Source organism: Vicugna pacos, chromosome 10 (assembly GCF_048564905.1).
Source record: "Vicugna pacos chromosome 10, VicPac4, whole genome shotgun sequence".
NCBI lineage: Eukaryota > Metazoa > Chordata > Mammalia > Artiodactyla > Camelidae > Vicugna > Vicugna pacos.
In genome coordinates this window covers 3,115,763-3,137,776 of record NC_132996.1, presented here as the reverse complement: position 1 = coordinate 3,137,776, position 22,014 = coordinate 3,115,763, and the positions used below count along the sequence as shown (strand labels likewise).

General features: G+C 39.4%; 1 long non-coding RNA gene across 2 annotated transcripts; it reads left to right on the top strand.

The window, feature by feature from the left end:
- Positions 1–135: 135 nt before the first annotated feature.
- Positions 136–21,410, top strand: LOC116279310 (uncharacterized). 2 transcript variants are annotated; one of them, XR_012076921.1, is made up of 7 exons: positions 136–243; positions 1,822–1,885; positions 3,519–3,633; positions 12,081–12,256; positions 16,975–17,183; positions 17,381–17,579; positions 21,327–21,410. It is a non-coding gene; the product is annotated as an uncharacterized lncRNA (long non-coding RNA). The 2 variants fall into 2 exon arrangements; XR_012076920.1 differs by having other exon boundaries at positions 136–397.
- The last annotated feature ends 604 nt before the right edge of the window (positions 21,411–22,014 follow it).

Here is a 22,014-nt window from a genome sequence, read left to right as displayed (position 1 = left end):
GGCCCGCCCTAGGTCTGGCCTCACAATGGAAATCGAGTCCCAAACCGTTCCGGGTTAGTGCCCTGGATGCCGCCCCCTTGTGATTCGTGGCCTCCCACTCTACGCTCAGTCTTTGGCGCGCGGTCCTGTCAATCAAATAAGCTCTAGGAAAGGATTGGCCCCCGGCGATCAGCGTGCTGACTGTTCTGCCTGATTGGGACATAGGCTCCCTCCACCTCCAAACTCTACTCCTGTCCTGTAAAGGTCAGACTTACCTGTGAAAAAGGCAAAGAGGAAGTGGGACCCTTGCGTTGTTCCAGCTGCTTCCTAGCCAAGCCCAGCATCACCCTCTGTTCGGCCAACTGACCTAGATTGGCCTCAGCCATTCCTCTGAGTCTGCCCCTGCCAAAGATCACTGGTGATTTCCTCATGGCTAAATCTAGGCGTCACGTCTCAGCCCTTATCTTCCTTGCCTCTTCAAAAAAATATTTGACATGTTGACCTTTCTTCGTTGTTTTCCGTAATTCGTGCTTCCGGCTTTCCTCCCTCTGAGTCCTCTTCTCTATCCCCTTTGCACTTGCCCCTTTCGCTGCCATCTCAAGTTCTGGTGTTACTGTTGGATCTGTCTTCCTATTGCCTTTGTTCAGGCCTCTGCTGAGATCCTGAATTACATCAGTAGCACCCTTACTAGCATGTCAGTTACCCTGCCTGTTTGACTGCCCTCCATTCTTCATACTGTAGCCAGTCAGGCTGCTGACATTTCTTTAGTGGAACCACACTCATCTTGAGATGAAGTAGAAACTCTTGTAAAGAGTTCTTTTTCCCTCAGGCTCCATCTTTCATCAACATTCCTCCTCCTCCCTTTACCTTCTGCCTTACCCCGATTACTTGGCTTCTTTCAGATCCTAGACTTGACCGTGGCCTTGGGACTTAGTTTGCATTGCATTGTTTCCACCTGGAATGATTTCTCCCTACCTCTTCCCTGCTATGCCCAGGACTCACTTTAGAAGTTACTTTCTGAAGAAAGGCTTCCTTCCTCTCCTTTCAAGTTGCCTCTCTAATGTAGGTTTGCAAGGTAAAAGACAGGATACTCAACTAAATTTGAGGTTCAGATGAATAACAAATAATTTGTAGTATAACTATGTCCTATGCAGTATTTGGCATCCTGTATTTTTATTTGCTAAGTCTGGCAACACTGCTCCAGCATGCTCCCTTCGTAGTCAGTACCTTTCCTCTGACAGCTCTTATCACATATTCCATGTGGGCAGGTCTTTCTTGTTCACTGTTTAAATTTCTTTGCCTAGCACAGTGCCTAAAATATAAAAGGCACCTAAAAGAGACTTGGTAAATAAATAATGGAATATTCTAGGGGAATCGTGAATAGCTGCTTGATATTCCTGGAGGAACTTTCTTCCATAAAACAGAAGTACTGATGAAATATGCTCTTTGAAATGAACAGTTAGTTTAATCTTTCGTATTTTTACTTGTGACTTTGTGAAAGAAGCATGTCTATAACTTTGCCTAGGTAGAACAAAAAAAACTGTTTTTGGAAAAATATGAGAACCTGTATTTTATATTTTGGATCTTTGTTTGTATTGGAGGTTTTTTGGGTGAGTGCAGTGAGAATTTAAGAGAACTCTGCATCCTTATTATGACCAGACTCTTCCTCTCTGATCCCTTTCAGAGTCTTTCTACTACTTGACTTTATTTATTTACTTCAGTGGCAGAGTTAAGGGCTAATAAGTCAGTACGTATTAAGAACCTTCTGCTTTTATATAATAAACTCTTTAAGCTTCCTCCAGTTAACCTCAGTCTCCTGGCTGCTTGCAATATCTTTTCCAGATACCCTCACTATTTTTCCTCATCTTGTCTGAGTAGATATGGACCAACAAGGAAGAAATTAAAGGTAATCTAAAACACCTAGTATTAGTACCCTATTACCAATTTGGTTGTCTGCTTGCTAATTTGTTTTTTGTTAATAGTAATTTCAGGCTGGAAATTTGACCTAATATTTATTCTAAAACTGAGTTGTTCAATTGCGGTAGTCACTAGCCAGATGAGCCCTTGAAATGTAGCTACTACTATAACTGAATAACTGAATTTTAAATTATAAAATTATATTATATTTAATTGTAATTAATTTTAACTTAAAACCTGATACTCAAATTATTTACTGCATAATATCTAAGTATGTTTGGAAAACTTTTTCAACTGTAAATTTTATGAAATCTAAATACAAATTGAATATTTCTGATAAAAATTAGCATCCGAATTGAGATGTGCTATAACTGTAAAATATTTACAGGATTTCAAAGATTTAGTATAGAAATGTAAAATGTCTCATTGATAATTTTTATATTGATTATTAGTTGAAAGTACAATCTTTAAATAATTGGGTCAAGGAAAATATATTATTAAAATCAATTTTACCTGTGATTTTTTTTTTTCACTTTTTAAAAATGAGGCTAATCGGAAATTTAAACTTACATGTGTGGTATGCATTCTCTTCTTTTAGACAATGCCGTCCTGAACTGTGCTTGGCCACAGCTTATTAAAGTTCTCAGAGTGAGAATATAATAGTTAACTAAAATCTTCCTATTTCATTGCTTATTATTTAACCAAAGGGAAAGAAAAAAAAATCACTTTGCCTGTCCTTCCTCTAAACACAGTTTAGTTAAGAAAAAAATAACCCAGTGAACATGTTACACCCTATATCACATACCAGCATTTGCACTTAACTGTATCACGTTGTCTTCAGTCTCCATTTTTGCCTGTGCACATGGTATTTCTTCTTGTGCACATGCCCTGCTTCCTCCTTGTCTTGTCCTTATGACGCACTCTTAACTCTCCTTCAAAAACAATACTTCCCTGGCAATGCTACATCAGCTTTTCCTTTTTCGTGAGTTTTACACTTATGCATATTCTAGGTTATCATTCAGTATTGCTGTTAACTTTTACCTTTTTATCTTAAGCACCTAGAGCATTACCTGGCACTTAGTCTGGCAAAAAATAAATTTGGTGAGTTGATCTCAACACTGACAAAAGAAAACTCACTCTGCTTTCTTTTCTGTGATAAAATTGCTTGCAGTTTTCATCCTCCGTCAGATAAATTATGATGGTTTCCAAAATAGCATCGAAAGCTTTTCACCAGCAAATTTCATGTTTCTAAAAAATTTACACAGACTGGAAAGCCAGTATGGTTCTGTAGGAATTGTGGCAATCAGTTTCCTTTAGATTTTGTTTCCCTTGTAACTGGGAAAAATAGGACGTGTTAGAACACGAGCTATTTTGAAATGGTGATCATTATAGTACGAGGTATGAATGGCAGATTTTAGTTTCAGAGATCAGTCTGCTGTCAAATCCTGAGAAGTCAAATGGGTTCTGACATTCCAACCAGCATCGACTGTGGTTAGGTTGCCATTTTTGTTTATGGTAGGAGTTTAGTTTCTACTAGAATAGCCCGTGAAATAGAACGGGCCAATGGTTATTAGGAGAGTCATTAAAAATATTTTTTAATATTATTATGTTTTTCACTCCAGTGCACCTATGCATGGAGCTGCACATGAAAGAAACAGATCAATTGCAAATCTGGTAATTTGGAATTGTGCCCCGAGTCACTTTCTATTTGGAGCTCATTTTTCAAAATCACTTTTGGTATGTATATTCATGGTTTATCTCTCCTGTTTGACAGTCAGAGAGGCCCCTTGTTGAATAACAATTTTAACGGTTTTGTAGGATGACCCCCTATTTCTTTGGATCCCCTGCATAATGAGTTTTACGTATGCAGAATAGCCTATATTTTAAATCACCCCATGCCAAATACATCCTGAATAGATAGTAAAAATTGATCTACACTTTTTTTTTACATGATGTGTCAACAGAAAAACATATGCATAAATTTCAGTTTAGTAGTAAAGATTGATCACACTGTTTTCTGTCTGAGAAACTACTGTGGCATTTTGTAACCTCTTGGTTGTGGTTATGCATGTGCGCTCTTGAGTTCCTTTTGTAAGAATTGCACAGATTTCTGAAGCTGGGGCTATTTCATTCACTGGTGAGTTCTCTTCCCTTAACTCATTTAAAAAATAAGTTTTGAATACTGTTCAGCACTGATCTAAGTGCTGTTCACAGTTCAGCACTGATCTAAGTGCTAATCACAGTTCAGTACTGTTCAGCACTGATCTAAGGACCTCGTATACGTTAATCTATTGGACTTTTATCATAACACTACGTGGGAAGTCTACTAGTATCCTTCAGATTTTTTAAATGAGGAAACTGAGGCAAAATGACGTTAAGTATCTTTCCAAGGCTGCACAGTTAGTAAGTGGCAGAGTTGGAATTTAAACCCAGTTAGTCTGTACATGTAAACCCCATGTTGTACCATCACTCAGAATGGATATGATCACTACCTTCAGGGAGATTGCTTTAAAGATGCTAAAATGTTTGAAAAGGTTTTAATAACAAACAAACTGTGCCCACAAAACACTGTGTTTTTCGTAGTATTTATTGAGCTATGTCATAAGCTCCTCAAAGCCAGGAATTAGTATATCACTCATCTTTCTTTTTACCCCAGCACGAAGCACAGACCTTACATTTACTGTTTAGTCTCAAACTTAGATTTCAGGTTGTGGAATGGGCAGTTATCATAGAATTCCTCTGAACAGTAGCCACAGTCAAGGAATCTATCATTAGTTAGCAGCTGACTGAAAGTTTCTTTGTACTACATTGTCCATTGCTTTTACTTCACTTCTTCACCAATTTGTCTTTCTTGTTCTGATTTACTACACTTAGTATGATAATATCTAGGTCCATCATGTTGCTGCAGATGGTACTATTTCATTCCTTTTTATGGCTGCATAATATTTCTCCCTCTCTCCCTCTCTCTCTCTCTATATATATATGTATATACACACACACATATATGCCACAACTTCTTTACCCAGTCACCTGTTGATGGACATTAAGGTTGCTACCATGTCTTGGCTATTGTAAATGGTGCAGCTATGAACATTGGGGTGCAGGTGTCTTTTAGAATTATTGTATTTCTTTTCAGGATATATGCCTGGGAATGAAATTGCTGGGTTATATGGCACCTCTATTCTTAATTTTTTAAAGAACCTCAATACCATTCTCTATTTTGGCTCCACCAATTTACATTCCCACCAGCAGTGTAGAAGGGTTCCCTTTTCTCCACATCCTCTCCAGCATTTAACGTTTGTGGACTTTTGAATGACGGCCATTCTGACTGGTATGAGGTGATGCCTCACTGTAGTTTGGATTTGCATTTCTCTAACAATTAGCAATGTTGAGAATCGTTTTGTGTGCCTGTTGGCCATCTGTATGTCTCCTTTGGAAAAATGTCTATTTAGATCTTCTGCCAATTTTTTGATTGGTTTGTTTGATTTTGATATTGAGCTGTATAAGCTGTTTGTCTATTTTGGAAATCAATCCCTTGCCAGGCACATCATTTGCAAATATTTTACCCCATTCCATAGGTTGTCTTTTCATCCTGTTCATAGTTTCCTTTGCTGTGCAAAAGCTTTTATTTTAATTAGGTCCCATTTGCTTTTTGGGTTTTTTGCTTTTGTTTCCATTACTCTAGGGGGTGGATCAAAAAAAATATTGCTGACATTTATATCAGAGTGTTCTGCCTATATTTTTCTCTAGGAGTCTTATAATATCCGGTCTTCCATTTAGGTGTTTAATCCATTTTGAGTTTATTTTGTATATGGTGTTAGAAAATATTCTAATTTCATTCTTTTATGGAAACTCTCCAGTTTTCCCAGCATCACTTATTGAACGCACTATCTTTTCTCTGTAGTATGTTCTTTCCTCCCTTGTCATTGTTACAAGTTAACTGACCATAAGTGCATGAGTTCATTTCTGGGCTTTCTATTCTGTTCCATTGATCTATGTCTGTTTTTGTGTGCTAGGACCATACCTGGTTATTATAGCTTTGTAGCATAATCTGAAATCAGGGAGCCTGATTCTTTCGACTTCATTCTTTCTTCTCAAGATTGTTTTGGCTGTTAGGGGTCTTTTGTGTTTACATACAAATTTAAAAAAAAAAAATTTGTTACAGTTCTCTGAAAAATGCAATTGGTAATTTGATGGGGATTGTACTGAATCTGTGTATTGCCTTGGGTAGTGTGGCCATTTTAATAATATCAATTCTTTCAATCCAAGAACATGATATACCTTCTATCTGTTTGTATTATCTTCAATGTCTTTCACTAGCGCCTTACTGTATTCAGAGTACACGTCTTTAGCCTCCTTAGATAGGTTTATTCCTAGGTATTTTGCTCCTGTTAATGTGAGAGTAAATAAGATTGTTTCTTTAATTTCTCTCCCTGATAATTCATTGATAGTGTATAGAAATACAGAAGATTTCTGTGTATTAATTTTGTATCCTCCAACTTTACCAAATTAATTGATGAACTCTGGTAGTTTTCTCATGGTGTCTTTAGGATTTTCTGTGTGTAGTACCATTTCATCTGCAAACAGTGACAATTTTCCTTTTTTTCCAATTTGATTCCTTTTATTTCTTTTTCATCCCGGATTGCTGGGGCTAGGAATTCAAAAACTATGTTGAACAAGAGTGGTGAGAGTGGCCGTCTTTGTCTTGTTCGTGATCTGAGAGGGAACGCTTTCAGTTTTCATCACTGAGTATGATGTTATCTGTGGGTTTGCTGTATGTGACCTTTATTTTGTTGAAGTATATTCCCCATGCCCGTTTTCTGGAGAATTTTATCAAAGATGGATGTTGAATTTTATCAAAAGCTTTTTCTACATCTAAAGAGATAGTCATATGTTTTTTATTCTCCAGTTTCTTAATGTGGTGTATCACACTGCTTGCTATGTGCGTATTGAAAAATCCCTGCATCCCGGGGATAAATCCCACTTAATCATGGTGTACGGCCCTTTTAATGTATTGCTGGATTTGGTTTGCTAGTATTTTGTTCAGGATTCTTGCATCTATGTGATATTTGCCTGTGATTTTCTTTTTTCTTTTTTGTGTGTGTGTGTATGATATCTTTGGCTTTGGTATCAGGGTGATGGTGACCTGATAGAATAAGTTCAGAAATGTTCCTTCCTCTGCATTTTGGGGGAATAGTTTGAAAAGGATAGGTGTCAACTCTTCTCTAGATGTTTGGTAGAATTCTTCTGTGAAGCCACCTGGTCCAGACTTTCGTTTGTTGGGAGTTTTTAAATTACTGATTCGATTCAGTGCCGGTAACTGGTCTACTCACATTTTCTATTTCTTCCTAGTTCAGTCTTGGCATACTGTTCCTTCTTAAGAAATTGTCCATTTCATCTAGGTTGTCCATTTAATTGGCATATAGCTGCTCACAGTAGTCTCATGATCCTTTGTACTTCTATGCTGTCAGTTGCAACTTCTTTTTCACTTCTGGTTTTATTGGTTTGTGCCCTGTCCCTTTTTTTCTTGATAAATCTGGCTAAAGGTTTATCAATTTTGTTTGTCTCTTCAAAGAACCAGCTTTTAGTTTCACTGACCTTTTATATTGTTGGGGTTTTGTCAGGGGGGGGGTTGTTTGTTTGTTTCTTTCTTTCTTTTTCAGTCTCCGTTTCATGTATTTCTTCTCTGATCTTTATGATCTCTTTCCTCCGACTAAGTTTGGGCTTTGTTTTGCTTTGTCTAGGTTCTTCAGGCGTAAGGCTAGGTTGTTTATTTGAGGGTTTTCTTGTTTCCTGAGGTAAGCTTGTATCACTGTAAACTTCCCTCTGAGAACTGCTTCTGCAGTTTGGGTTGTAAGTTTTTCCCTTTCATTATTTTAAATATATCACACCAGTCTCTTCTGGCCTGCAGCGTTTCTGCTGAAATTCTATTTCATTTATTGCTTTTCCCTTGCTGCTTTTAGTATTCTCTCTTCATCTTAAATTTTTGTCTTTTTAATTACAGTGCGTCTTGGTGTGTTCCTCTTTTGTTAATCCTGTGTGGGACTCTCTCTGCTTCCTGGACTTGGGTAATTATTTCCTTTCCCAGGTTAAGCAAGTTTTTAGCTATTATCTCTTCAAACATTTTCTTGGGTCCTTTCTCTCTTTCTTCTCCTTCTCAGACCCCTATAATGGGAATATTAGTTAGCTTGGTGTTGTCCCATAGTCCCTTAAACTGTTCTCATTTATTTTTTTTCCCTTTTTTCTTTTCAGCGGCTGTGAGTTCCGCCACTCTGTCTTCCAGCTTACTGATCCATTCTTCTGAATCATTTAGTTCATTCCTTCTAGTGTATTTTTTCATTTCATTTATTGTATTCTTCATCTCTGTTTGGATGCTCTTTATATTTTCTATCTCTTTGTTAAAGACTTTTAACCTCTTGCTCTGTGCATCCAATTCTTTCCCTGATTTCTTTGATCATCTTTATGATCATGACTCTGAACTCTTTCTTGGGTAGTTTCCTGTCTCCACTTTACTTAGCTCTTCTTCTGGAGTTTTATTTTGTTCCCTCATCTAGAACACACTTCTCTGCTGCCTCATTTTGTCTAAGTTGCTCTTTGTATTTTTATGTACGTGGTAGGTTTTTGTTTCTCACCCTTGGAGAAGTGACCTTCTGTAGGAGATGTCCTATGTGTCCCAGCAGTGCACTCTCCTCTCGTCACCCAAGCTACAAGCTCCCGGGGTTCCCCCATAAGAGGGCTGCATTAGTCCTTCTGTTGTCGCAGGCTGACTGTGTGGTGGGTCTGGCGGGTTTGGTTGGCCCCTAGGCTGGTTGGTTGCCAGGGCCTGCCTTGCGCAGTTGCTGCTGGCTGCCTGCTCCTGAGGTGTCTGCTGGCAGAATTCTAGGGGGCCTCAGGGCTGGTGCTGGCTCACTGGTGAGTGGAGTCAGGGTCCCAAGGCATCTGGGCCTGTTGCCCACCCGCTAGCCAGTGAAGCCAGATCCTGGGCTCAGTTCCAGGTTCCTGGCAGGCAGAGCTGGCTCCTGGACTCTGGCTACAGTGCTCAGGGATCCCAGAGTTTCTTTCAGATCATTCGGTGGGAGCGGGGGAAGGCGGATTCCTAACAGTTGGGTGTGGGGTCTGGGGTATTCCGGAGGTTGCATTGGCCTGCCAGGGGGCGGGACCAGGGCCCAGCGAGGGTAGGGTCCAGCCTGTGTTGCAGGATCATAGTTTTCTTGCTTATGGTGTCTGCACCCTGGTGGGTGAGGCTGACCTAGAGGCTCGTGCAGACTTCCTGGCAAAAGGTGTCAGTGCCTGTCCACTGGTGGGTGGAGCTGCATCTTGGCCCTCCAGTGGGCTGGGCCATTTCTAGGGGCATGTCCAGGAGTAGCTGTGGGCCCTTTAGTCTTCAGGCAGCCTGTCTGCTGATGGTAGGGCTGTGTCCCCACCCAGTTAGTTGTTTGGCCTGCAGCATCTCAACACTGGCACCTGCAGGCTGTTGGGTGGTACTAGGTCTTGACAGTAAGGAACCAAAATGTCAGCCACCCACAGCAGCAGTGTTCGTGAGGCTGAATGTTCCCCAGTATGTCTCCCACCAGTGTCTGTGTCCCACAGCTCTTCCCCGTACCAGCCCCCACCTCTCCAGAAAACTCTCCGAGACCAGCAGGTACTTCTGGCTTAGGCTCCCATCAAATTACTGCTTTGCCCTGGGTCTCAGTGCACGTGAGATTTTTTGTGCACTCTTTAAGAGTGAAGTCTCTATTTCCTCCAGTCCTGTGGTGCTCCTACAGTTAAGCCCCTCTGGCCTCAGACCCAAATGCTCTGGGAGTGTGTCTTCCCAGTGCCAGAACCCCAGACTGGAGAGCCCGACATGGGGCTCAGAACTCTCACTGCTGTGGGAGAACCTCTGTACTATAATTATTCTCCAGTTTGTGGGTCACCCACCTGGGGAATATGGGTTTTGATTATATTGTGAATCCACCCCTCCTACTGATGCAGGAAAAACAGATGTGCTGCATGAGGAGGGCCGTGTCCCAGGTCTCAGTGGAGGCCCTGGGATGTGCCCCTCCAAGTATGGGTCTTGGCTTCATGCAGGGAAGAATTCAAGAGTGAGCCACAGTTGTGTAAAGGTTTATTTAGAGATACGTCACTGCATAGAGGGTAAGGGAAGAGAAAGGCCACGAGGTGTGAGGGTTGGGTTCTCAGATTAGAGTAAAAGTAGGTACACACTCCATAGACAGAGCGCGGGCCCTTTCTAAAGAGGAGGGAGCAAAAAGGGAGCTGTGTTGCCAGTTTTTATGGGCTTGGTAGCTTCATATGCTAACAAATGCTTTAACTAGCCTGGGGAGGGGGCTGGGATTCCCAGGAAGTTGGCCATTTCCCACCCTTTGACCTTTTGTGGCTCACCTTGGAGCTGTCATAGCACCTGTGGGCATGTTACTCACCATGCTAATATATTACGGTGGGCGTATAAGGAAGCTCAAGGGCCACGAGGAGTCAAATTTCCCACCATCTTCAGCCTCAAGACCTACTAGGAGTTGAATCTCCCACCATTTTAATGTTGATTGCTGTCATTCCTGAATGGCTGTGCCTTGCCCCCTTCCTGTCTCCCTACCTCTCTCGCTAAGGTTCCTTCTTTGTGTCTTTAGTTGTAGAAGATCTTTTCTGGTAGTTTCCAGTTTCTTTTCTCATCAGTGATTGTTCTGCAGATGTGATTTTGGTGTGAGAGGAGAGGAGAGGATCCTTTGCTCATAAGAGGAGTTGAGCTCACAGTCTTTCTACTCCACCATCTTGCCTGCACCCCGTATATTTTCTTAAACACCAAAGTCCCTCAAAACCCCAAGAAATTTCCCTACTCATGTTGTGGCCCTCAATTGCCATTATTCTCCTATTTATTTCTCCTAAAAAGAAACAAAAATATTCTTTGTCCATTAATATTTGATTTAAACTTAGCATCTCATAAATTAAAGCTGTTTTTATTCACGTTCAAGATATAAGGCTGATTCTTAATAACAAAAAGATCGCTTTACTATTGTTCTGCTTTCGGAGTTTTTTTCCTCTATGTTTTTCTACTTTTTCAGCATGTTTTTTAGTTTGATTAAAGTGCGGCAAAGTGTGTCTCATGTCATCCATGCCCTAGTATTAGGAAATATTCTCATATATCTTTGTGCATTAATAGTACTGGCCCTTCCTTCTCCTTGGAGGGGTGAAAGGGGCTTCATTCTAATAGAATTTGGAAATGGTGTCAGAATCCAAGGTTTCGTTGCTATAGCAACAGAGAATAATGGAAAGACTAATGTCAAACACATACACTGTTGCCATAGTGACAATCAGTTGCCTTACAAAATATGTTTACTGTTACATTCTGGTTCTATTTTTAAAATATGCTTATCTATATGAATGCTCCAAAAGGGGATAAACAGTTCAAAATGATTTAAGAAAGATTCAAACTCTTCAAGAGATGAAAGAAATTTGTTTCACTGTCCATTATTTAATGATAAACCCACAGAGTCCACAAATAGCCTACAAGGGAAATAAAAATAATCATTTCTATTCAAGTAACTATTCTTCCTCTTGTCAGTCAGAGAAATTGAAGCATGGAGTTTAAGACATGTGTGTATTGTCATTTCATGCTATTTCAAATCATTTTTTCTGAGCTTCTGAAAATAAGAAATTCTGCCACGTTGAAGTGGAATACTTTTTAAGCAGTAGCACTTGAGTAGGGGCACGTGCCCGCCGGATAGCTGAGCCCGAGACAAAATCATTAAAGCAGGCAATAATTTATTTTAGCCTCTTTAATGATCTTTCTTTTCCGTTTCGCAGACTATTCTCCTAGCTGACAAAACATTCTCATAATAGTAAGTCATCAAGCCCTCCCCATCCCACAACTTCCTTGTAACCTTGATTTGTACCTTTCTCTTCCTCTTCCTATAATTACTTCTATTTGACTAAAGCTGGGGAGGACAGCCCTCATTTTGCCATTGAAAATGCAGTTCCCTTTTTCAATTAGGCTTTTTATTTTAATGTTGAGTTTTATGAGCTGTTTATATATGTTGGATATTAACCCCTTATTGGTCATATCATTACAAGTATTTTCTCTGTCAGTGGGTTGCTTTTTGTCTTGTCAATGGTTTCCTTTGCTGTGCAGAAGCTTTTAAGTGTAATTAGGTCTGATTTGTTTATTTTTACTTTTATTTCTTTTGTTTTAGGAGACAGAACTGAATAGATGTTTCTTCCAAAGAGGAAATGCAGGTGGCCAATTGGCACATGAAAAGATGCTCAACATCACTAATCATCAGGGAACTGCAAATCAACACCACAATGAGATGTCACCGCACACCGGTCAGAGTGGCCATCATCAAATAGATCACAAATAATAACTGTGGTGAGCATGTGGAGAAAAGGGAACCCTGGTGCACTTTTGTTGGGACTGTAAATTGGTGCAGCCACTGTGGAAAACAGTATGGAGGTCGCTCCAAAAACTAAAAATAGAACTACGATATGACCCAGCAATTCCACTTCTGGGCATATATCTGAAAAAAATGAAAACAACACCAAGTCAAGAAGGTGCATGCACCCCACTGTTCATAGAAGCATTATTTACAATTGCCAAGATACGGAAACATCCTGAGTATCCATCAACAGATGAATGAATAAAGAAGATGTGAGATACAGGCATATAGAAATACACACACACACAATGCCACACTATTCAGCCATAAAAAAGAGTGAAATGTTGCCATTTGCAGCAATGTGGATTGACTTGGAGAGCATTACACTAAATGAAATAAATCAGACAGAAAAAGACAAATACTCTGTGTTACCACTTACATGTGGAATCTGAAAAATACAGCAAACTAGTGAATATAACCAAAAAGAAGCAGACTCACAGATGCAGAGAACAAACTAGTGGTTTACCGGTGGGGAGAAGGGCAAGATAGGGGTAGGGGAATAAGAGGTACCAACTATTAGGTATAAAATAAGCTGTAAGGATATATTGTACATGGGAAATAGAGCCAATATTTTATAAAACTATAAACAGAGTATAATCTTTTAAAACTGTAAAAAAACAAAAAAAACCCACAAGTAACCCGTTACATACATACATACATAATTTATTTAAAAAAAAAGAAAAAAGAAAGAAAATGCAGTTGCTAGCACAATGCCTGGCTCAGAGCAGAGCACAATGAATATGAACTGAATGAATGTGCTTCCATCAAACAATAGCCTTTGTTTTTGTCTTTCTGAGATCTACTAGATGGCTGAAACACCAAATTTAAAGTTACATGTAAATAGACCGTAATGGCCTAATGGGTTACTTTTCTCAAAGGATAATCTCCTTTAGAAATGACTGGTATTTATAGGTTAATTCAGGAGGAGGAAGTTGTTGGGAAATACAGATGCATGTATTCTACAGAAGCAATGTGTGCGATGGTAGTTAAATTTCTGGGTTGACCAACAAAAATTCATATAATGCCAAATGTGCCTGAACTATACAGATAATAGTCTGACTTCCATCATTTCTAGTCTCTTTCATAAAATTACTTCAATTGTTCAAAATGAACTTCCATTGACATTTCAGGATCTTAGGAGCTTGGCTCTACCAGCCAATAATGGTAATTCTGGCAACAGAAGATATCCTTAGGTGCCAGTAATGTGCTGGTTAACTATACTTCTGCAGTGGGCAGGGTCCTGTTCCCTGAAAGGTGTCCACAGCCTAATTCCCAGATCATATGAATATGTTACCTTACATGGCAGAACAGATGTCCTACGTGTGATTAAGGATCTGGAGATGGGGAGATTATTATGCATTAATTCGGTGGACCCAGTTTAATCATGAGAGTCCTGATAAGTGAAAGCGAGGAGGAGAGTGTCACAGTGATGGAGAGTGTGAAGGCCTGACTAGACATTGCTGGCTTTGGAGAAGTAGTAAGGGAGCCATAAGCCAAGGATGGTGGGGAGCCTCCAGAAGCCAGAAAAGGCAAGGGAATGGATTTAACCCAGTGACTTCAATTTGGGGATTCTGACCCCCAGAATTATAAGAGAATAAATCTGTGTTTTGAGCCATCATGTTTGTGTTTTTGCTAGAGTGGCCATAGGAAACTAATAGGCAACTTCCACAACTACATGAAGGAAATGAGCTCTCAAGAGCAGTGGTTTGGAAAGGCTTTTGATTTGGCCCCCTTAAATTCCATTTTAAAACTTTTCTCTTACCCACTGCAGCTATCCTTACTTTTTAGTGAGCAAAAAGAACTTTAATCATATTGAAAACGTACAAAGTAATACTAAAAATGAGAATCATCATTAAAAGAAAAAAAATCAGCAAAAGTAAAAATTTTACAAGACATTAATAAGTTAACAACAATCAAAATCTACAACCAGATTAGACCAACACAGATAATTCAATAATAACAATTTTCCCTCTAGAAAATTTTGGGAATTCCAAAGATCTGCATATGCCCAGACACAAAGAGGAAGTTTGCAGTGTTGCCAAGAACTTTGTGAAGTCAGACCCTCAGTGAACTCATCATGTGCTACTTTTAGCTTAAAAGCATTAAATTTTATTAACCTTTAATAACAAACTCTGTAGGCTACTCGAAATTAGCCCTTATCCATATGAAAATTAGCTCTTATCCATATAAATAGGGCTTTTGAAGTGGCTCTTAAGAACCAAAAAACAGCCCTTGATTTGGAAAGCCTCTAAGACAGGAGGGGATCACACTTTGAGAAACACTGGATAATCATTCTTACAGCAACCATCATACAGTTGATTAGAGAGGAAATACTTACTATGTGCGTAAGATGAGTAACTGTGAAGAGGGGTTGAAAGAAGGTGAAAGAAAATAACTTCAAATTTTGATTCTTGAGAGATGATCCCGTTAATTGTGCAGGCCATCGTAAACTGATTCTTTTTCTTGGAACACTTTGGTTTAGACTTTAATTTTCATTCATCTCATCATGTTTCAAAATATATCTCTATAAGGAATATGATACTATCATGACTTAATCTAGGTTTAACAACTAACAAACCTTACAGTTTAATCTAGGTATTAGAGTTACCCTACTAGACACAAATACCTTAGTTGTGATGCTGTATTTTCAAAAGGCTCCATAGAAAACTGGTAGCAGATGTTCCAGATATTAAGGCGGGGGCCACTGGGTCACAAGAGTGAAAGTTTCTTACAGGTGAACTACTTGAAATAATTTAATGAATGTTTGAATCCCATCTACCCAGCTACCTACCACTAAGAACTTTCTACCTAAATATTCCCGATTCCTTTAACTAATTTTCAAAACAGGATTTCAAGCCTCTTCATACCTTGGCCCTTTAGAATACTTCTAGCATTCTTGTTTTAAATGTGATATCCAATATTCTAGATATAAAATGGGACCTCCCCATAGCAGAACGATCAAACCATCATTTTCCTTATTAATAAAGGCTAAGGTTATATTGATCTGCTGTCTATTTCGATTGCCACATTTATTCATTCAACAAAAATGTATTAGGAATCTACCATGTGAACAACAACCAAAAAGAAAAAAGAATCCCTGCTTTCACAGAGTTTATACTCCGTGACCCATATCACTGACTTATAAATGTGTAAGTCCTAAATTCATTTTTAATTTATTTTAAATCTACTCAGTGAGGTTCCCACCAGCTTCACACCCCCTTTAAGCCACAGCTTGTGCACGAGATGTTTGCTTCTGCTCTGTTCTTGAAAACATCTTTAAAGTTTTCATAGCTTACCCTCTGTGAGAGTTGCCATTCTTTCACAATAAACAGACCTTTAACTGAAAACATTTTTATCCAGATTTTGCGCTTGCCATTAACGCAAAACTACTTACTATTTCCGTTCCTTACTGAGAACAATAACAACAAGTGTGAATGAGCAGAACTATAGTGAGATGTCTTAGAAAACTAAATAACAGCAACAAAAAAAGATCCAGCCTCAGCACTTTGAGAATGATGAAAAGAAGACATTGTGCCCAAATGCAGGAAGCTAAGCGTTGCTTTGTAGTTAACTGCCAAAATGAACAGCAGTGCGTTACTGAAGGAGCAATAATAAAATGGCCACGCTCAGGCCAGCCAACTCTTGGCTTTCTGCTGACTGCTTGCTTTTAGAACAATCAGCAAACCTGCCTGACCGGACACGACTCCCAGCCCCAGGCCCGTTGTCAAAGCTCAAGTTACTGATTTCGCTGTTCGTCTCACCTCACTCTGGCAATTGAAATTTACAGTCATGTCTGGATGCTGAGTCATTCCCCCAGGAAGGGAGTCACGGGAAGTTGCTTTGAGGAGAACGACCAGACCCTCTGAAGTTCCTCCTGGCGTCTGATGAGTCTGATCAGATAAAGAAGGTCACGGGCTGATGACCCTCCAGACCATTGGACGGTCCCATGATGCGGGATGGACTTGCTGAGATTCAGGAGGGAGCTTCACCAGAGACCCTTGCTGATTAATATCACATTTTATGCCCCAATTTGTTCACTGTATAATCACTAAGCCCCAATCCTAAGACAGGTTCACAGTTTTGAAGGCACTAGCCCGCTGTGAGTCCTCTTTGCCTGGCAAAGCAATAAAGCTGCCTCTTCTTAAACTCTAAGACCCTGCCTCTGTGCCGTTTGGCTCGTCAGGGACAGGGGCCGATCTTTCGGCAACACTACTGAGGACAATTATTAAGAAGCACATCACCCAGCATTCTCTATGTTGGCTATTTGATTACACTTGTTTTCATTCATGCATGTGGACTTTAAACATTATTTTAAATTATGCTATAAAGAAAGCTGAACATGTTTTTTGTTTTATGCAGGACACAAAATGGTTTTGCAGCATCAGACTAAAGTAATAACTTTTTTCAAGGCACTTTTCAAAAGCATCAGTCACTACTTTTGCTTAGGAAGCAAGAATCCCTAAGGTCCTTTGATTCAACATAAACTAATCCACCAGCTGTATCTTACAGCTAACAAAGGAAGGGAACATTTTGCATGACTGGTTGTATTTCTCCCTCACCCCCAGATCTAATCAGTCTTTCTGATTGTCCTTCTCTGGTGTTTTTTTCAAAACTGTTACATTCTGTCTCCTCTGTGTCTTGGTTCTCACAGCTTTTGCTCATAGAAAGGTATGATCTTAATAACCCCCGTGCTCCAATCCATCCTGTTCACTGCTGTCAAGAATCTCATCTCGAAGCATAGATCCCATATTGTTACAAGGGACAACTTCTTCCTCAAAAACCTCTACCTCTCATGCTGTGTCCTGTTGTTCTTTTCTGTACCAACATCTCATTTACGGCTTCTGAGCAGTAATTTACAAGGTAATTTTTATTTCATGTTCTTATCACTAACGAGCCATTTCCCCCCACCCATACCTTCTATCGGGTTTTATACACGTGGGGACTTCTGTCTGCTTGCGTAGGGGAGAAGAGGGGGTGAGGGAAGGTGCGGGGTCTTACGTGCTTTTTGAATTGTACTGTACGCTAATGAATGTGTTGGGTTTCTGTCTCTTTGGCAGGAAGGCGAGTAATATTATTGAGGAAATAAAATTCATATTTTATCGCAAGACAAGAAGAATTTAAACATAAAATTTGTTTTCTCTGCCCGTTTGGGCCTCCTCCCCCCTAGTTTGTGTGCTTTATACAGTAACCAGACCTCAGAAGACACAGGAATGCCTGCTCAACTGAAAGGAGCAATTTTCTCCTGGCGCCAGCAAGGTAACTCCTTAGGAGATAAAATTCCTTTCTCAATCCTGTAAGGCGTCAGGATGACCCAATCACTCACCTTGAATGTGCAGATCTGGACTATGTAAACTGTCAGCGTGTTGCTTTGATGTGTAACGCTTTGTCTCGGAATGTATACAACAGTGCTTTGACCTCTAGTGGGCAGAACAGTCCTAAGAGCTTTCTGAAAGACTGTCTCCCGGGTTAACCTCCCTGAAGGTTCTCAGGCTGACTCCAGTAAAATTCTCTATTTCTTTTTTAGATTGACTATTATTTAATTTTTCATCTACGGTATCTTACACAAGCCTTGAAAGTTGATAAAAAGTGTAGACAGGACAGTAAAGTCTCCCTGACAAGGAGAAAAGAAACAAACTCGGGGACAATACAGAAGGAGAAGGTTAAGTGGGAAATGGTGAGAGACCAGCAGGCAGACTTGGAGATCTGGTGTGGGGCCAGCTGGGCTGGTTAGACGAGTGGGCGTCAGCACCACAGCAACACAAGGATTTACAGTAGAAGCTGTGTTAAAAGTAGGTTTGAGCCATTTCTTTAAGCGTAATTAAATCAGGGTGGTTAGGAAAAGCAGTGCAAAATACTACAATCCATGGTTGTATTAGAAATTTAACCAGATGGATATATTTAAAAGCCGTTATAATGCAAGGTTAAAGCCATAGGCATTTGTTGAATCTTTTTTGTTGTTTTTCCTTTGGTCCAGTTTGGTGCAGTGGAGACGTCACTGGATAGAAATTAAGAGAGAACTGAGTTTGTGGAAGATTATGTTTTCCAAAGGTGACCACAACAATATCTCCCACCCCGCACATTCTTCTACAACGTGACCTTGCCACTCCCTGATTAAGAGAGGGGGTCTCTGGCTCCTCTTCCCTGAATTTGGGCAGGTCCAGTGACAGCCTTGACCCAAAACAAGACAAACAGAAATCCCCAATCACAACAATAAGAAAAGCAGCAGAAACAACACTGTGCCAGTCCCAGCCATAACCCTTAGCTGGCAGCTTCCATTTCTGCCTCTGGCAAGGCAGCCACCGTATCAGAAGTGTGACCACTCTGATACCACTAAGTGTGTGAGCAGTCTACACACGGAGAGGTCCTGTAGGATATGTGATGCGGAGTTAGAAAGACACCATGAAGCTCTGAGGTGGCACATGTGCGTGAAGAAACCATTTTGGAAGTTGATCCTTCTCCCAGCTGGTGCATCAAGGATCAGAAACAAACCACAGAGCCACACCCTTCTGAAATTCCCCATCCACAAGGGAGGAGGGGTTGGGCAGACACAATGGTAGTTCTAAACCATTAAATTTGGGGGTCTTTTGTTACACAAAAATAGATAACCAAAATAGGGGTTTTGTTCCATTTCTAGCATTTAATAATCCAGTGACTAAAGAAGGTTTTCACCCACCTCTATAAGGTGTGAACACTGATTCTTGTCTGTCTACCTCATGTACTTGCTGTCACGTTCAAAAAAGATAAATACGTGAAAGCGCCTTGGAGGCAAGATATAATTACTGTTCCTTGAAAAATGTCTGTGTGTCTTTATTGCTGATTTGTGTTTGCCCATGTAGGTACGGGCAAATTTTCATTACCTCTGTTCTTTTCAATTATGAGCATGGATATTTGAGATTAGATCACCGTATTCCCTTTGTGGTAGCTTTCAATTTAGGTGGACTAGCTTTTTATTAAACATAGAAATGATTCTACTATGTTATTTTATAACAATCTTTTAAGCAATTACTAGCGTTTTTCATTCCAAATATACTTTACATTTTGGTCCAATATGATTAGAAAGCATCCCACATTTTTTTTTTAAGTTATCAAAATGATTTTCTAATTATCTGCCAAGTCACAAAGTCTTAAAGGAATTCTATGGTTCATTGTTTCTTGACTAAGGTAATTTAAAAGAGGAGATAAAAATCAATTGTGCGTCTCTGAATAATAGAAAAGCAAAGGAGAAATCAAAGTAGCAGTAAAATTGTATTGGCTGTTTTCCTTTCTATAGAGCAAGCATATTTCTAATTTATAGTCAGCTGAGCAACTCAGTCTTCAGAAATGGTCAATAACATAGTCATTCTCAAACTTTGAGGCATTCTAGCTAATGACGCAAGGGCTCCCTTTTCAATAATTCACATGGATAATAATCTTATAATGTTGAACTAAGGCTATTTTTTTCCTAGTAAATTAGAAAACATTGATCAAATAAAGTTTCACAGCTATGCTACTTCCAACTATGATTTCTTGGAATTAAGTGTTTTAGTCAATTTAATAATCTGGTTAAGAAAAAATTTTGTAAGAGCTGTGTGGGTTCAAGAAAATAGTTTCAGGTTCTGTCCTGAGATCTTCTTACCAGTTGCGTGTCTTCGGACAAGGTGTACAACCATCTATACCTCAGTTTACTCATCTTGTAATTCATAAAACGGAGATTATGGTATCTACAGGATTAGAGTATAATGATTAATAAGAAATGTAAATAAAGTCCCTATTATTATGCTTTATGTCGAGGTGCTTTGGTTGGAATCTGTTGCTTTGGTATCTATCTTGGAGGCAGGACTGGCTGTTTTGCTGGCTATGTCACTAATATCACCCTTGTCACTTCTATAACTACTGTCATCAACCTTACTCCTTCTTATTGCCTCTGATGGGTCAGGGGCAGACCTTCTGTAACAGAGGAGAACAAGTCTGACTCCACATTGGGTCTGTTCCTTTAGTGTTAACCACTGTGCCCTGTTTTCCAGGCTTAGTCTTGCCAGCTCTGCTCCTTTTGTGAAACAATGTTGCCTTTAGCCTGAAATACACAGGGAAGCACCAAAGAACTGCGCAGACTCCGCCCAGAGACTGTATAAGATGTTTCTTCTCTGATTTGCCTTTCTGACATGATTAAAAAGGAACCAGAATAAAAAAGGAAGGAAAGAAAGCAGTGCCCTGAACTTATTCCATTTAAGGAAAAAAAAAAAAACTGCAGCAAGTAGGCCACACAAATTTGCATTTAAAAGAAATTAGATCAATACAATAATCAAACAAAAATCCACTCAGCTTTGAAATAGCAGAGCTACAAATCTATGTTGTCTTTAATGAATGCATTTAGTTGTCAAGGGATAAAATGTTCACAGGAAAGGCTAAATGAGTCCTTGGTTTTAAATAGATTTAACCTTGCAAATATCATTGGTATACACAACCTCTACGTCTAGACAGACATTATGGTAAAAAGTGCAATTTACTTTACCAAAATATCAGAACAAAACATTAAATACTGTTTTTGAGAATCCTGAAGTATTATCACTGAATGTTTAATAAGCACCCATAGAATGGACTATAGTCTATTAGGTATTTTGGGACCCCTGTAATTTTAATTAGAGCAGATTTTGTCCTCAGAAAGTTCAGAATGAAATAAGACAAGAAGCAGGAAAACATTAAGTATAATATATGTTGATTTATGTAACAGTAAGGTATACAACTGACTTGTCAGATCATTGAGCAAAGCTACGTTGTAAAAATTGTTATGTCACAGTGTTCTCTTATCTTTAAATCTGTACCCAAAGCTAAAAAGCCATAGAATTTTATCTGAATGTATGTAAACAACTTAAATTTCAAAACTGGAGCACCAACAATAAAAAGCAGCCCTTGTGTGGTGCTATTATGGGCCTGGCACTATTCGAAGGATTCTATATATGTTAACACACTAAATTCTCATAATGATTCTCTGATGATGACACTACTATTATTTGTATTTTTCAGAGGAAGAAACTGAGCCGATAAGATGATCAATAGCTTAGTGACAGAGCCTTCTGACTCCCGACACCACATTCTATTGGAGGTAATTAAGAATGAAAGACTCCTTCAAATAAAAAGAATTTCACATTGCAAAACTGCCTTTTAAACCGCTCTAATGTTCGCAAATACAAGGCAACTAAATGTGAAAGGCAGAAAACATTAGTTTCAGAAAACTATGAGTTTTGAAAATAAAAAAACTATAGGCATTTTCCTGATGAAGTACGACGTCAAGCCATTGTGGACTAATACATTGGGGGGAATTAGTGTATGTAGTATATGTCTTTAGCAATGGGGTGTAAGTAAGAAAAGTAAGATAAGGAGGGAAGACTAGCAGAGGGGGAAAGGGTCAGTAACCTGGACAGTTTGACCTGGAACTGGCCTTGATTTCTCTTCAGAAAATAATTTATCATCTGGAATAATGTTGATCATCAAACTGCTCTATAATGTATTTAAATTGATTTTGGCATCGGTTCTGATACCGATACAGACAAAATATGCAGGTTTCTAAAATCTCCTTTAGTTACTCAGCTGTTAGGCACCTGTAGTGCACAAGGTAGTAGGTACTTGAGACGTATCAGTGGAACCACAGACAAAGAACCCTGGCTGTAACAGGGCTGAAAGCCTGTCAGAGGGCGACGTAAAACACAGCTCT